This window comes from Chelonia mydas, chromosome 8 (genome assembly GCF_015237465.2).
Source record: "Chelonia mydas isolate rCheMyd1 chromosome 8, rCheMyd1.pri.v2, whole genome shotgun sequence".
NCBI lineage: Eukaryota > Metazoa > Chordata > Testudines > Cheloniidae > Chelonia > Chelonia mydas.
This window is the reverse complement of record NC_057854.1, coordinates 4,017,341-4,033,827: the sequence shown is the minus strand read 5'-3', so window position 1 is coordinate 4,033,827 and position 16,487 is coordinate 4,017,341. Positions and strand designations below refer to the sequence as shown.

At 44.5% G+C, this 16,487-nt stretch overlaps 1 protein-coding gene across 1 annotated transcript in view; it reads left to right on the top strand.

Annotated features, from left to right (window-relative positions):
- Positions 1–16,487, top strand: part of SGCD (sarcoglycan delta) — a 498,497-nt gene that overhangs the window by 15,756 nt on the left and 466,254 nt on the right. The gene's annotated exons all lie outside the window — the stretch shown is intronic.

Sequence of the window (16,487 nt, the reverse complement as noted above, 5' to 3'; positions counted from 1 at the left end):
TTAGAGAAATGTCCTTCACGTTGTTATAATTAGACTCTAATTTCCATCTCACATAGGTTGAATCGCCCTGATGCTACTTCTCAAAACTTTTGAAAAGTTGTTCCTTGCCAGGTCCTTTACTAGGATATCTCCATTTTCATCAGTGAAACTGGGCAGGAGGACTCAGAATCTCATGGTTAAAGATGATGGATGGTAGGTGTTTCAGAGTTTAAAAGTTCCAGAAAGGAAGAATTCTTACTGGATGGAGAGAAAGGGAACCTTTCTTTGGTTTGCTACATCTTTATTCATTTGTCCTTTAAACTACAACAAAATACAAGGACTGCAGTGTTCAGATGCCAGCCTTCGTCAGTAGCCTGGTATTGTAACGCTATTGTATAGAAAATTTAATGTTAGAAGATTATCTGTGTTCTCAGTGCAAGAATCTGAAATATATAAAAAATCTGGCAATGAAACGCAGTGAAAGAAAATCGCCCAACACTTGTAAATATCCACCTTGTAACAGGCCTGGTGACATGCTCAAGCCCTTCCTTTTGTTTTCGTTGTACATCCCTCCCTGAGTAATAGGTTGTCTTTGTTTATAAACTCCTCGTGACCTTATACTGTGAGACTAATAGACCTATCAAACCTTTCTGCTATAGCAACACAAAACAATTACTCACTGAATCATATCCTTGCTTAGGGGGAGAAAAGTCCTGTCCTGGTGACACAAGTCTATCATTGTAAATCAGTGCTGCATCCAAAGTATTGTTCTATCAAGCACATAGTGACAGTGCTGAATTAAAAAGGGCCATTCATTTGTTATGAAAGGATATGCTTCCTTTTTTAATGCTAAATCCTATATTTTTATTGTGGGATATTATTAAAAAGGCTTGCATAGCTATTTTAAAATCACATGATTAAATAGAGGCAGCTGGGCAGTGGACTCCTATCACATAAAATTAGGTAATAATTTCCACTTTGTTTCCTTGATCTAAGTCCCTTATTGTTTCCGCCATTTACTGTACCACTGTTGCCCAGCAGCAGCAGCTAGAAGATAAACAAGATATCCTTCACAGACCAGCTGCGAGCTCAAAGATGCGAGCCATCTCGGTGTATTTAGTGCCACAGAGAATAACATTTCTGTAACTCTAGTTGTTAGGGACATAGACAATCGAGCTTCAAAGTATGACACGAATGTGACATGGCCTTTGAAGTTGCTGCTGTTGACAGGAATAGAATTTCAAAGTGGAAACTGTGTGCCGCTGTCTCTTGGATGTAGACACCAAAATCATGCCATGTAGGGCTTCATTTGAATGGTTAATTGGCGTTGCCTATGTGCTTGTGTCAATCAAGAGTGAGAGTAGAGGCAGGGTCTCTCAAAGGATGCTAGCTCCATTTTCAGCCTTTAACCTAATGCACGCCTTCACTGAATGCCTTCCCCCACCTTTTGCTTACTCTAGGACAGGGGTGGCCAGCCTGAGCCTGAGAAGGAGCCAGAATTTACCAACGTACATTGCCAAAGAGCCACAGTAATACGTCAGCAGCCCCCTCATCAGCTCCCCCGCCCTGCTCCCAGCGCCTCCCGCCCACTGGGAGCCCCGCCGATCAGTGCTTCCCCTTCCCTCCCTGCACCTCCCGATCAGCTGTTTCGTGGTGTGCAGGAGGGTCTGGGGAAGGGGTAGGAGCGAGGGCATGGCAGGCTCAGGGGAGAGAGCAGGAAGGGGTGGAGTGGGGGCAGGGCCTGTGGCAGAGCCAGGGGTTGGGCAGTGAGCACCACCCGACGCATTGGAAAGTTGGTGCCCGTAGCTCCGGCCCCGGAGTCGGTGCCTAGACAAGGAGCCGCATATTAACTTCTGAAGAGCCGCGTGTGGCTCCGGAGTCACAGGTTGGCCACCCCGATCGAGGAGGATACCAAGCAATCATCACCTTCTCCCATGCTTGGGTCTCATACTGAGACGCCTGACTCCATCCTCGAATGAGCTGACACACACTCATATTTGCAAGTGTAGGCACTCATCCCCCTACCCCAGAATCTTGCAGGAAGTCCTTGATAGATCATAGAAAAATATCCCAGGACCGCCTTGTGGAAAAATTTAATAGTTAGCCATCATGGGTCACAACAAGTTCAATCAAGCTTCAAAGAACAGATGAACTCGCAATCATTGATAAGCTTTTTAATCCCCTGGGCCAATGAATGTTTGTCTGCTCCATTTGATTGTAGTGCTAATTGCTTGTCCTTATGTTTATAGTTCATGATCTTCCATACAGTTTAATGGAAGGAGGAGATTTAAACATGCATATGAAAAAAATATACCTGAAGTGTGATTCTGGAGTAGAAATTTGTTTCGGTGGATCACAGATTAGGTATTGTGGGGGGCGGGGCGGGGGGAGGTAATGACCACAGGTAGTTTGGTTCTGAGTCTTAATAGGTTTCCAGTTGCATGATGCAACCAAAAGCAAAAAGGAATGATCCATGCTCACTCAGTTTATAGCATTTGCTATAGCATCTACAGCATTTGCTCAAGAAACTCCCTGAAAAAGCACAAGAACAAATCCGCACAGACACACCCCTGGAAACCTGACCAGGGGTATTCTATCTGCTACCCAAGATCCATAAACCTGGAAATCCTTTACGCTCCATCAGCTCAGGCATTGGCACCCTGACAGCAGGATTGTCTGGCTATGTGGACTCCCTCCTCAGGTCCTACACTACCAGCACTCCCAGCTATCTTTGAGACCCCACTGACTTCCTGAGGAAACTACAATCCATCGGTGATCTTCCTGAAAACACCATCCTGGCCACTTTGGATGTAGAAGCTCTCTACACCAACATTCCACACAAAGATGGACTACAAGCCGTCAGGAACAGTATCACCGATAATGTCACGGCAAACTTGGTAGCTGAACTTTGTGACTTTGTTCTCACCCATAACTATTTCACATTTGGGGACAATGTATACCTTCAAATCAGTGGCACTGACATGGGTACCCGCATGGCCCCACAGTATGCCAACGTTTTTACGGCTGACTTAGAACAACGCTTCGTCAGCTCTTGTCTCCTAATGCCCCTACTCTACTTGCGCTACATTAATGACATCATCATCATATGGACCCATGGAAAAGAAGCCCTTGAGGAATTCCACCATGATTTCAACAATTTCCATCCCACCATCAACCTCAGCCTGGCTCAGTCCACACAAGAGATCCACTTCCTGGACACTACAGTGCTAATAAGCGATGGTCACGTAAACACCACCTTATACCGGAAACCTGCTGACCGCTATGCCTATCTACATGCCTCCAGCTTTCATCCAGACCACACCACACGATCCATTGTCTACAGCCAAGCTCTTCGATACAACTGCTTTGCTCCAACTCCTCAGACAGAGGCAAACACCTACAAGATCTCTATCAAGCATTCTTACAACTACGGTACCCACCTGCTGAAGTGAAGAAACAGATTGACAGAGCCAGAAGAGTACCCAGAAGTCACCTACTACAGGACAGGCCCAACAAAATAAAATAACAGAACGCCACTAGCCGTCACCTTCAGCCCCCAACTAAAACCTCTCCAACGCATCATCAAGGATCTACAGCCTATCCTGAAGGACAACCCATCACTCTCACAGATCTTGGGAGACAGGCCAGTCCTTGCTTACAGACAGCCCCCCAATCTGAAGCAAATACTCACCAGCAACCACACACCACACAACAGACCACTAACCCAGGAACCTATCCTTGCAACAAAGCCCGTTGCCAACTGTGCCCACATATCTATTCAGGGGACATCATCATAGGGCCTAATCACATCAGCCACACTGTCAGAGGCTTGTTCACCTGCACATCTACCAATGTGATATATGCCATCATGTGCCAGCAATGCCCCTCTGCTGTGTACATTGGCCAAACTGGACAGTCTCTACGTAAAAGAATAAATGGACACAAATCAGACGTCAAGAATTATAACATTCAAAAACCAGTCGGAGAACTCTTCAATCTCTTTGGTCACTCGATTACAGAGCTAAAAGTGGCAATTCTTCAACAAAAAAACTTCGAAAACAGACTCCAACGAGAGACTGCTGAATTGGAATTAATTTGCAAACTGGATACAATTAACTTAGGCTTGAATAAAGACTGGGAGTGGATGGGCCATTACACAAAGGAAGACTATTTCTCCATGTTTATTCCCCCCTTCCCCCCCCAGACTTTCTTGTCAACTGCTGGAAATGGCCCACCTTGATTATCACTACAAAAGGCCCCCCCCCCATCTTCTGCTGGTAATAGCTCACCTTACCCGATCACTCTCGTTACAGTGTGTACGGTAACACCCATTGTTTCATGTTCTCTGTGTATATAAATCTCCCCACTGTATTTTCCACTCCGTAGTTCACGAAAGCTTATGCTCAAATAAATTGGTTAGTCTCTAAGGTGCCACAAGTACTCCTTTTCTTTTTTCAGTTTATAGGGATTCAAAGAACCCATTTATAATTGCTGCAAGTTCATTTGTCCATGTAATTACAACTAAGTCTTGTCCACTCAACTTGACCTTCAATGCCATTGCTGCTAGAGTGACCCTGGAATTAAGGGTGAGTGACTGGGAGCAGCTGACTGCCCTCTGATGGCACCTCTTTGCATGAGAGAGCTGTTCTCTCTTCACATTTTTGTTCTTACTTGTCTACCTCTGCTGCCACCACTTCTTCAGGAGTTGTTAACAGAGATTTGGGTGTGTACAAAGCAATCAATCAATCACCCCTGTTGAACAAGCTACGGTAGGGACTCCCCACTGCTCTGAAATAAATTGGTTCAAATGGATTTGAACCAATGTGTTTCACAGTTGCCATGTAAATGTGACTCTGTGTAAGGCTTCAGTAACTAATTGTCGGCAGTTCTGTGAAAGTAGGTCAGTGGATGCCTTGATACATCGCACACAGGATCTAATCTGCTGCTATAATTTTTACTGCGGTGCTGCATGAGTACACAACATGTGCCAGCTGATGGAAAGTATCATCAATTGCCTCAGGTCTCACTGGGTTTCATTTCACTTGTATACATAAAGAAATCAGTGCATTGGCTTTTCACACAGCAGGGCCGATATTGGCAGTGGCATCTTGTTAAAATGAAGGACTGTCTATCTTATTACAGATAATGCGAGACAAACTGCATTTTCTGCTTTGTGACAATACACTCTGCACAAGATAAGGTCCAGAGAGAGGTATATGTGAGTTTACAGGCACTAGAATGCTGCTTTTCAAGAACTGCTATATTTTAAGATGGGTTTCGGAGTAGCAGCCGTGTTAGTCTGTATACGCAAAAAGAAAAGGAGGACTTGTGGCACCTTAGAGACTCACACACTTATTTGCGCATAAGCTTTCGTGAGCTTAAGATGGTTTCTATTAACAGAGAGGTGGGAGACAGGGAGGCTCTTTTTTTTTTTTTTTTTTTTTTTTTAAGACTTACAATATAGGGAGAGTTATTTCAAAGGATAAATATGCCAAGTACAGAAAAATGCACTTATGAAAGCTATGTTTGCAAGGAACAGTGTCATCAAAGTGATTTGTATTGATATTATCCTTAAAAGCATTTCTTTATTTTGGCTCGAATACAACCATGTACTCTAGACAGCCCTGTTGGCATAATCTCTGCGGTGTGAATGTCTATTACAAGGACCTGTTTCTCTTTCTAGATCTCTCTTAATTATATTTCAGATGGCAGGATATTTACTGTAAATTTGGGATGTAAAAATTCTCATCATATGAATGGGTAACACCTTAAATTGCATATTTGATTGTGAGAATTTGGATATCCTGAGTATTTGCTCCATTGTAGGTTTTCACAGGAGATGCTGCAGAGACGAGAGGAGGATCTTGGACTGTAGAGACCTGAATTAATAGATTTTAAGGGCAAAAGTGACAAGTATGATGATCTAGTCTGGCCTTCTGCATGATACAGGGCATAGAATTTACTTAACAATTCCTGCGTTGAGCCCAATACATTTCTGTTGTACTAGACTCTGGGGGAGATGTTGAAAGCCACAGAAGGGTATTGGGTGCCTAACTCCCATTGACTTTGAATGAATAGTTGATGCCCAGCTGCCATTTGCGCCTTTGAAAATCTCCTTCCCCGTTATATTTTAGAAAGGTATCCAGTATTGATTTAAAGACCTCAAATGATGGAGAATCTACCACATCCCTGGGAAAGCTGTTCCAGTGGTTAATTTCCCTCACTGTTAAAAATGTCAGGTTTCAGAGTAGCAGCCGTGTTAGTCTGTATTCGCAAAAAGAAAAGGAGTACTTGTGGCACCTTAGAGACTAACCAATTTATTAACCAAATAAATTGGTTAGTCTCTAAGGTGCCACAAGTACTCCTTTTCTTTTTGTTAAAAATGTGCATCTCTTTTCCCGTTTGAACTTCGCTGACTTCCAGCCGTTGAGTCTGTTTTTTCGGCTAGAACTCTCCAGTCTCAACTGTCTACTCTCTGTGTAGACATGCATCCTAGATTCATCGATTCCAAGGCCAGGAGGGGCCATTTTGATCATCTAGCCTGACTTTTTCTCTGACACAGGTCATAGAAACTTTCCCAAAATAATTCCTAGAGCATCGAGTTGTAATCTAATTGCATTCTTTTTGATAGACTTGAGTTCCTTTAATCTCTCATTTTTCAGGTCTGTTTTTCAAATCATTCCTGTAGTTCTTTTCTGAATCTCTTTCCAATTTTTCAGTATCTGTTTAACGTGCATATGACCACATGTAACAGTCTGTTCCTGGGCCCTGTTCCTGCATGGTATGGTGTGCCTATGGTGCCCTGAGGTCCTTCAGCTCCTACCTAGGTCAAGTTCATTGGGAGTGGAGGGATCCATACTGTGCTGGTTTGGGCTTTTAGTTACAGGGATGAGGGTTGGCAGGACAATGAATATCTTTCTCTGTACTGTGGCAGAAACCATGCAGAGGAATCTAGAATATAGTAGTGGCCATGGGATGCTAGCTGCCACAGCTCACAAGAAAACAGAATTCCCACTGCAATGATACAGGGCAGGAGTGGTACGCAAGCGGGATCAGGAGTGTTATGGTGAGTCACCTCCTGTCCCTTCTCACCCCCTCCCCGGGAGGAGAAGGTTGGTGAAGGAGTGGAAGGAGCTCCTTATGACGGAGAAATTCCTCTCCCTTTACGCCTTTTCCCTTTGATTTATACAGAGAGCAATAAAGTATATAGTTACTGATGTCTTAGTTTACATTAAAGGCAAGTGTCCCCCTGTGTTTGAAAACATGACCTCTAGTTGGCAATATTGCCATCAGTCACCAGGCATGCTGGAACAATTTTTATAGTGGGGGTGCTGAGAGCCATTGAACCAAACTGTAAACCCTCTATATAATGGAAACCACTTCAAGCCAGGGGGTGCAGCAGCACCCCCTGCACCGCTAATTCCAGCACCTATGTCAGGTACTCATCCAATCTGAAAGTCATTTGTTTTCCGCTATAACATTCTATTGTCGTAACAATCTAAAAGTTTGTTCAGGATACAATGCAGTTGAATGCAGATGATTCCTGCAGTTGCCGACCCAGCTGGGATTCTCTCTGACCATGAGCTGTGAACCTGAATGCAGTTTTTGTATTGCCTTAAGCAAGTTTTACATTAAAGAAGAGGCATGATGTTGAGTAATAGCATCTGTCGAAATTTTTCCTTTCTTACAAATGACATGTATGTTTTGTCTCTGTAACATTTGCCAGAACAGAAATGAACAATAAAAATGACTTCTGTCATTGGATTTGTAGCTTCTTAACTTTATAGTTGGACCATGGGTCAGAATCTGCGATCGTTACTTAATTTGTGCTTTTCTTATTCAGGTAAACTCCTTTACAAAGCCCAGAAAGTCAGTGTTATAAATTCAAGATCACTTAAATGTACTTTAAAATATGTACATTATAGCTCTTACTGGAAAAAGAAATTTGTAGTAGTATTCTACAAGCATTGCTTAGTTCATGGCAATTTTATTTAAATTCAGTTTAAGTCACCACTAGTACCTATAGGGTCAAATTTTCAAAGCTGCTTAACCTGGTCTCTAAATTTACTCCTATAAACTTTGCATAAGTCAGATCTCCATTTGATTTCACAGAGAGACGCTTGTGCACTGAAATTAAGAAATCAGTTGGCTAAATACTGGGTTTATGTGTTCAGACAATTGCATGGAGAAAAAATATGAAAATATAAATGTTATTTTTGATAGTTTGTCCCATTATGTACGAGCTAGTGCATGGATGCACCATGAACTGGGCCGGGTGGAATGTTAGGCTTTTTGTCTAGCATCTGACCTATGTTGGATATATATCTTAATGCCACTCTGCTCAAAGAGAGTCGTCTTTCAGTACAAATGATAGAAGCAAATATTGAAACCACAAAGGTTCTTAATTCTTCCTATGCCCAATTCTGTGCATGTGCAGTCTGTGGTGTCTGTATGTGGCCAGTCATAATTAGGTACTCACAGGAGAAAAATAAACAGAACAGCAATGTTAGCAACAAAGTTTACTATTGTCTCATGTTCTGAAAGGAGAATGTTTTTGAGAACACCTCATGTAAACTCCTTCTGGCAAATTGGCTTGCTCCATTTCAGAAGGGCCTTGGTTGCCAATAGAATCATAGAATGTGAGAGTTGGAAGGAACCTCAGGAGGTCATCTAGTCCAACCCCCTGCTCAAAGCAGGATCAATCCCCAACTAAACTATCCCAGCCAGGGCTTTGTCAAGCCTGACCTGAAAAATGTCAAAGGAACGAGATTCCCCCGCCTCCCTAGGTATCGCATTCCAGTGTTTCACCACCCTCCTAGTGAAAAAGTTTTTCCTAATATCCAACCTAAACCTTCTTGTAGTGTGGGGCCCAAAACTGGACACAGTACTCCAGATGAGGCCTCACCAATGTCGAATAGAGGGGAACGATCACGACCCTCGATCTGCTGGCAATGCCCCCACTTATACAGCCCAAAATACCATTGGCCTTCTTGGCAACAAGGGTACACTGTTGCCTCCTATCCAGCTTCTCGTCCACTGTAACCCCTAGGTCCTTTTCTGCAGAACTGCTGCCTAGCCATTCGGTCCCTAGTCTGTAGCGGTGCATGGGATTCTTCCGTCCTAAGTGCAGGACTCTGCACTTGTCCTTGTTGAACCTCATCAGATTTCTTTTGGCCCAATCCTCCAATTTGTCTAGGTCCCTCTGTATCCTATCCCTGCCCTCCAGTGTATCTACCTCTCCTCCCAGTTTAGTGTCCTCTGCAGACTTGCTGAGGGTGCAATCCACACCCTCCTCCAGATCATTAATGAAGATATTGAACAAAACCGGCCTGAGGACCGACCCTTGGGGCACTCCACTTGATACCGGCTGCCAACGAGACATGGAGCCATTGATCACTACCCGTTGAGCCCGACAATCTATCCAGCTTTCTATCCACCTTATAGTCCATTCATCCAGCCCATACTTCTTTAACTTACTGGCAAGAATGCTGTTGGAGACCTTGTCAAAAGCTTTGCTGAAGTCAAGGAATAACACGTCCACTGCTTTCCCCTCATCCACAGAGCCAGTTATCTCATCATAGAAGGCAATTATATTAGTCAGGCATGACTTGCCCTTGGTGAATCCATGCTGACTGTTCCTGATCACTTTCATCTCCTCTAAATGCTTCAGAATTGATTCCTTGAGGACCTGCTCCATGATTTTTCCAGGGACTGAGGTGAGGCTGACTGGCCTGTAGTTCCCAGGATCCTCCTCCTTCCCTTTTTTAAAGATGGGCACTACATTAGTGTAGGATTCATACAAGGTTCATGCACTTGGCAACATTCAGGGCACACCCGGAGTGTTGTGTAGGAGCAGTGCACACACAGCTCCTCTCAAGGGCATGAACCTTGGAATCTCGCCCAGATGACATGAACCGTGGGAAGCCTCCCAGGACTGGGCTCAAGGCCCGAGAGCAAGGAATGCGGTCGATAAAAATTGGTAAATAAGAATGTTAAACAAAGCCAGTGTATTCCTTTTATTTGTGAAAAAATATAATGCGCAAAATAAATAAATAAAAAGCTAACAAAACCAGTTCGTTAACAAACCAGCCTACTTGCTTGCTTAACGCTTTGTGCTGTCTTGTCATTAAACCGCAACACATTAGCCTTTCTTCAGTCGCCCGGGACCTCCCCCGATTGCCATGAGTTTTCAAAGATAATGTCCAATGGCTCTGCAATCACATCCACCAATTCCTTTAGCACTCTCGGATGCAGTGCATCCGGCCCCATGGACTTGTGTTTGTCCAGCTTTTCTAAATAGTCCCGAACCACTTCTTTCTTCACAGAGGGCTGGTCACCTCCTCCCCATGCTGTGCTGCCCAGTGCAGCAGTCTGGGAGCTGACCTTGTTTGTGAAGACAGAGGCAAAAAAAGCATTGAGTACATTAACTTTTTCCACATCCTCTGTCACTAGGTTGCCTCCCTCATTCAGTAAGGGGCCCACGCTTTCTTTGACTTTCTGCTTGTTGCTAACATACCTGAAGAAATCCTTCTTGTTACTCTTAACATCTCTTGCTAGCTGCAACTCCAGGTGTGATTTGGCCTTCCTGATTTCACTCCTGCATGCCCGAGCAATATTTTTATACTCTTCCCTGGTCATTTGTCCAGTCTTCCACTTCTTGTAAGCCTCTTTTTTGTGCTTAAGATGAGCAAGGATTTCACTGTGAAGCCAAGCTGGTCACCTGCCATATTTACTATTCTTTCTACACATCGGGATGGTTTGTCCCTGTAACCTCAATAAGGATTCTTTAAAATACAGCCAGCTCTCCTGGACTCCTTTCCCCCTCATGTTATTCTCCCAGGGAATCCTGCCCATCAGTTCCCCGAGGGAGTCAAAGTCTGCTTTTCTGAAGTCCAGGGTCCGTATTCTGCTGCTTTCCTTTCTTCCTTGTGTCAGGATCCTGAACTCGACCATCACATGGTCACTGCCTCCCAGGTTCCCATCCACTTTTGCTTCCCCTACAAATTCTTCCTGGTTTGTGAGCAGCAGGTCAAGAAGAATTCTGCCCCTAGTTGGTTCCTCCAGCACTTCCACCAGGAAATTGTCCCCTACGCTTTCCAAAAACTTCCTGGATTGTCTGTGCGCCGCTGTATTGCTCTCCCAGCAGATATCAGGGTGATTGAAGTCTCCCATGAGAACCAGGGCCTGCGATCTAGTCACTTCCGTAAGTTGCCGGAAGAAAGCCTCGTCCACCTCCTCCCCCTGGTCCAGTGGCCTATAGCAGACTCCCACCACGACATCACCCTTGTTGCTCACGCTTCTAAACTTAATCCAGAGACTGTCAGGTTTTTCTGCAGTTTCATACCGGAGGTCTGAGCAGTCATACTGCTCTCTTACATACAGTGCAACTCCCCCACCTTTTCTGCCCTACCTGTCCTTCCTGAACAGTTTATATCCATCCATGACAGTACTCCAGTCATGTGAGTTATCCCCCCAAGTCTCTGTTATTCCAATCACATCATAATTCCTTAACTGTGCCAGGACTTCCAGTTCTCCCTGCTCGTTTCCCAGGCTTCTTGCATTTGTGTATAGGCACTTGAGGTAACTCGCTGATCGTCCCTCTTTCTCAGTATGAGGCAGGAACCCTCCCCTCTCTTGCTCGTGCTTCCTTCCGGTATCCCACGTCCCCACTTACCTCAGGGCTTTGGTCTCCTTCCCCTGGTGAACCTAGTTTAAAGCCCTCCTCACTAGGTTAGCCAGCCTGCTTGCGAAGATGCTCTTCCCTCTCTTTGTTAGGTGGAGCCCATCTCTGCCTAGCACTCCTCCTTCTTGGAACACCATCCCATGGTCAAAGAATCCAAAGCCTTCTCTCTGACACCACTGCGTAGCCATTCGTTGACTTCCACGATTCGATGGTCCCTACCCAGGCCTTTCCCTTCCATGGGGAGGATGGCCGAGAACACCACTTACGCCTCAAACTCCTTTATCCTTCTTCCCAAAGCCACGTAGTCCGCAATGATCTGCTCAAGGTCATTCTTGGCAGTATCATTGGTGCCCACGTGGAGAAGCAGGATGGGGTACTGATCCGTGGGCTTGATGAGTCTTGGCAGTCTTTCCGTCACATCGTGAATTCTAGCTCCTGCCAAGCAGCAGACTTCTCGGTTTTCCCGGTCGGGGCAGCAGATAGATGACTCAGTACCCCTGAGGAGAGAGTCCCCGACTACCACCACCCGCCTCCTCCTCTTGGGAGCGGTGGTTGTGGAACCCCCATCCCTAGGACCGTGCATCTCATGCCTTCCAATCGGCGGAGTCTCCTTCTGTTCCCTTCCCTCAGATGTATCATCTAGTCCACTCTCCGCATTAGTACCTGTGGAGAGAACATGAAAACGGTTCCTGGTACATGGATGCTCCCCTTTCTTCTTCTGGAGGTCACATATTGCCAAATTTCTTCACCGTCCTCCTGTCCCCACTGTGCAGCCTGCTCTGAATTTTCAGAACGTTGTGTCCGTAGAAGTATATCCTGACGTCTGTCCAGGAAATCTTCAGTTTCTCTTATGCAACGCAGGGTCGATACTTGTTTCTCCAGACCTTGAACCTTCTCTTCCAATATGGAGACCAGCTTGCACTTTGTACAGACAAAGTCGCTTCTGTCCTGTGGAAGGAAGACAAACATGGCACATTCAGTGCAGGTCACAACAGCTGAACGTTCACCATCCATATTACCTTCCTTCTATGAGCTTCCTCAGGAGTTGTAGTAACTACTCAGAGACGCCGGCAAGATGTAAGCCTCAGTGGGCTCTCCCCGGGCGAACTCCCAGGCAAACTCCCTCTGTTAGCCTCTGTGCTGTTCGCCGCTCAGCTGGTTCTCAGCTGACTGGCTTTTTATAACAGTCAGGCCCACTCAAGGCTCACCTGGAACAAAGCACTCCCAATTCTCACTTTTCAAACAACCAGTCAATCAAGCACACGGTCAAACTGTCCCAAAAACAGACACTCAGATACTCGCCAACACAGCCTCCCTAATGCAGCTCTTAGCGTACCTCCTCTCAGGCAGATCCCAGGCAAACTCCCTCTGTTAGTTAGTCATAATAGTCTGATGTATTGGAGATGCTGTCGCCTTATGAAAACCTCCATTAAAACTGAATTTCATTCTATTCCTGGGTGCATCTTCATCATTCTGAGATGTTCGCAGAGGCGATGTCATCTTTAATTATATTTTATTGAGATTTCAATTAATTAGATATGAAGAAAGAACAGTTATTCCCATAGCATTGCTTCAAAAGTGTAGTGGTCTGTGCTGGGCTTGGGTTGTAACCGGAAGGCGTAGGGCTTACATTGCTAGATCATATGATGGCATAATTGCAGTATGCTCAACCACAAGCGCTCAAGTCATTTGAGTTGGGACTTCCAATACCCTGAGATTGACTTTAAAACGTTTAAGTTTGCAGCCTGGTCTATAGATTATGTATTAATTATATTGATTACTTAAGAATTCCCAGTTATCACTTTTGAGGGTTAACAGATTCTTGTTCCGAAATCAGGCCCAGTATTCAAATTATTATACAGTTGGGAACCCTGATGTGCACAGTTGCAACACTCACAATATAGGAACTCCTCTGTATTTATGTTTATTAAATTATATTTATATTTATAGTTTATTAATACATTTAGTACAGTCACAAACACTCCCAACTCAGTAAGGTAGCTAGAGAGACGAAAGAATGTATATCTGAACATCTACTCACACCATCCCTTGCAGAATGACCTGAAATGTTAGCCATTATCTTCCTCATCACCATTCCTTTCATCACCAGTGGCCATCATCTTGGCATCTCTCAAGGGCTACATGTCTCTCTCCTACTGCCCATCAGCTGGAATACAACTTTTATAAATTGTTATGCCACTCATTGCCATGGCCCTTTTATGGTTAGGTAGCTGCGGATGTAGCTCATGTACCTGTTTTTGTTATTATGTACACCAGTTTGTTGCTATGATGCTCTTGTGGTTGGACTCAAGTTCCCGTGGTCAGAAATTCCCCTTAAACACTATTTTCAGCTCCCCAATACTTGGGGTTTTCCGTTGGGCCATTTATCTGTGCCAAAGTTCATAGGCCTCAAGATTTATGCTAAAATTGCTGAAGCTAAGGTCTTACAGGATACAGGCCTGTAGGTTCCTTGCATTGCTGCTGAATATAATAAAGGCAAGTTAGCTCTATGAGGTACAAGTCCTTTTTGCCGTCTGCTTTTTGAGCCTTTGTGGTTCATCTTTACAAGATTTTCTTCCATCACCCACCAGGGCTAGAAACTTTTCAGTTTTAATGAAAGGTTAATGTGAGAACTCCGCTCACTCCAGGAACTGGGGCTTTAAGATAAACGCCAACAATTGTGAGAATTGGCAGGGCTGTCATTGACAGTATTGCATATCGTTTGGAGAGCACATGCAGTAAATTGTTTGCCCCACAGCAGGCTACCCTGCCAAACAGGGCCCTGTTCTCATGGTGGGAATACATTTGCCCACCCTCCTCTTTCTGATAAGTACTAGAGGGGCCATGTTGCTGTTCTGGGCAAGCCAACGACACGGGGGGTCCCACTCTGATATGATCCTTCCTTTTAGTTCTTCATGGGTGGGACAGAGAGGCCTTACTTGCCCTTGTGGCTCTCCTGGGGCATGGACTACAGTGTCATTTCTGTTCAGGAAAGTAGGGTCCAGCCGTGGAGGCTGCTGCTTCTCAGGTGGCTGGGAGCCCTTTTTCTCCTCTGCTGCTCTCTGTCTTCACCAGGGCTGGGGTGTTGAAGAAGGGACGAAGAAGTGCTTTCCACAGGTTCAGGATTTAAGTGATTCATAGGGCCAGCGACCATTTGCAAAGGCAATCTGGGCCTCACTTTTCCTGTTATTTTTAGGGATCTAATGACTTACCAAGTGAAATTCCGACCTCGGGGCAAACTTAGCAACTCTGAATGTGCTGAAAGTTGAAATTAGCCATTTTCACAGAGAAACATCTGTGTCCCAATTTTTGGGTGGAGAGATGGTGGTAGAATGACCCTGTTCCAGTGGCAAAAACTGCCTTTTGTTTCTGCTAAAAAATTCAGGAGGCAAGTAAGAGTTTTAGCTGCTTTGTGTGTGTGTGAGAATCCAAGAGAACATGGATGTGGGCATCTTGGCCCCAGAGGCTGATTGACAGACAAATATTGATGGTTCAGATCCATAGAAATTATGTAGGCTATAATTGGCTACAATCTGTGGGCTGAGGGAAGTTTTATGTGTCTGCCTATACCCATGTCTGATTCATGACTTCTTTCCTAGTGTTTTGTATTGTGGAGGGTAGTAAAAACAAAAATGTTTGCTCATGCCTTTTGGATAGTTTATTTTCTGAGTGCCTTGTCTTGACTGAATAATAATCACTGTCTGGAAACAAAAACAGGAACTCTCCCTTCTCTCTCTAATTAACACTAAAATTAAAGTATTGAATACAGCCAATTTGCTCTAAAATGATAAACTCCCTATGCACCAGCTTTCTGAAACAGGACAGCTGATAAGCAGATAGTGGAGATCCCAACATGGCAGAAGCAGTTTACAAAATTTCTTCATGGCCTTTTAACATCTTGGGTAGTTAATACTTTTTGTCACTGTCAAATCTATAGAAAATGTGCTATTTTTGAGGAGCCAATTAAAATAATGACTTGGGTGGTGAGTTCCTCTCATTTTCCTCTGTGCTGTAGTTCCCTTCCTGTCAGAGAAGCGATATTTTAATTGGCTATTTTTCTCTCGCTCTTCCCCTCCCCCCGAGTCCTGCGCTGATCGGAGCGCACCTTAATTAAAAAGGAGTTTGTGTTTATCTGCGAAATTTTCACTTGATCTTTTGTAGATGTTTCAAAGGCGGGTGAGTTTATAGAGAACTACCTGTATATTATTACTATGGTTTAATTACTTAAAATCTGAATTCGTTATACGTGGACCAAAGGCACAAAGTTCAGATCTGGATGTGTTGTCAAACTTTGTGTATGTTCGAATCTGGACTTTGGGTTGGAGACCATCCATAGGATTTTTTCCTTGTTAAAGATGCTGGTTTGACAGCCTTGGAGACTGAAGCCCTTTATCCAGAGGAGGCTACAGAATCAGTAGTTCTGTAAAGCGTTCTCTCCCCAACCCCACCAGTGCCTCAACTCTGTCTTGGAGTAACCCTCCTAGGGGTGGCAGGGTTGTGCGGTGTCCATAAACGTTTAGTCTGTGGTCGTTCTGCTGAGTCTTTCCATCGGACTAAGTGTTATCTAGACCATCCCTGACAGGAGTTTGTCTAACATCTTATAGTCACAGGTAAGGAAGTGGCCGTCAGCAATAATTCATTCCTTTATAACCCAAGGATTTTACAGCCTTTTCATGATTAAACCCCCTTGGGCACCACCTCTCTTCCCAATATCCTCATTCCTCTCCTACCTGGTTCTCAAAATTTTTGTTTCCCCAAGCCACCAAGAAGGGCCTGATTTGCCAGTGATCCACAGATCACAATGTGAAAACTATTGACAGTGAAC